The following is a 1299-nucleotide window of genomic DNA, read 5'->3' as shown; positions in this document are numbered from 1 at the left end:
ACTCACTAGGACCCAATGTGGGTTCTGAGATCTACATTAGCTTAGTATTTAGGAACTGTTTAGGGAAAATCCTTGTCTTGCATCCTGCGTGTCTGTGAACGTCATCCAATTTAGAAGGCACACCTAAAACCAAGAAACAATCAAATGGCTGATTTTTTTTCCTCCACTCACTGTGACTAAGAGGGAGTGTTTCATCTTCACAATAAGAGGAAATCTCATTTATTTGGAAAAGATTTTCAGTGTTATCTCTACTCCATTGCTTAAGGAGAAATGACAATGGCAACTTTTGTTTTAAAAATCAGGATGATGTGATGTTATGAAGAATTATCTCTCTTTTTTTTAGGTGTTTGAGAGGCAGATTTATTTTAAATAGCAATGTGACCAGCAAAGCTTGAAAAGTTCTCAGCAATGTGTCCATAGAGTGTTTATAAAGGCTGTTTTCAGTTTCATCTTCATGCTCCATTGCAGAGCTACAATTTGTGACTAATTGCTTTCACTATCTAAATGTACTGACATGGTTTTCCTTTTTTCTAAACTCAAAGAAGTTTGATTCCTTTTATCTTTCTCAAGATTCAAAAAGAAGTGTGTTCAAATGTTGGATGCGTAACAAGTAGGAATTGTTCTTGCTGAATTAATAGATTAAAGAATCTATGACATGATAAGCAATTTCCCAGTTGGGTGAGTTTTATGCCAAAGCGATAGCACCTAACAATTTTTTTTAAGTAACATGATTTTTTTTTTTTCAAAATGAATCATAGGCCAACATCAATTATTGGCATATTTATAAATAAACAAAAATAGTTTTGCCTGATTTGATCGTGGTGAAATTTGTCAAATAGAATAAACTCTATCTATTGTTATAAGTAGGGTTACATTTGTGGTGAGAAATTTAACACAGAAATAGAGAAAAAAAAATGTAGCCAAGTAAAGACAAAGTGAATTCCAGGAAAAGTAACATAATGAAAAAAGTAATTCAACACTGTAAATTATTAATAGTGACAGCTTATTATGTATCCCTGTAGAAAAATATATGTGGAACACAAGAAAATCCACTGGTTAGGTAGATTTAAAATATGATGGCAAAATGCCATCTCTACAAAAAACACAAAAACCAGCCAGGCATGGTGGTGCACACCTGTAGTCTCAGCAACTTGGGAGAATGAGCGATTGCTTGAGCCTGGGAGATGGAGATTGAAGTGAGCTGAGATCACACCACCGCACTCTAGCTTGGGTGACAGAGTAAAACAAACAAACAAATAAACTAAAAACACAGAACAAAAACCAACCAGACCACTTGTG

This window comes from Macaca nemestrina, chromosome 3 (assembly GCF_043159975.1).
Source record: "Macaca nemestrina isolate mMacNem1 chromosome 3, mMacNem.hap1, whole genome shotgun sequence".
In the NCBI taxonomy this organism is placed as follows: Eukaryota; Metazoa; Chordata; class Mammalia; order Primates; family Cercopithecidae; genus Macaca; species Macaca nemestrina.
This window is presented reverse-complemented; position numbering follows the sequence as displayed.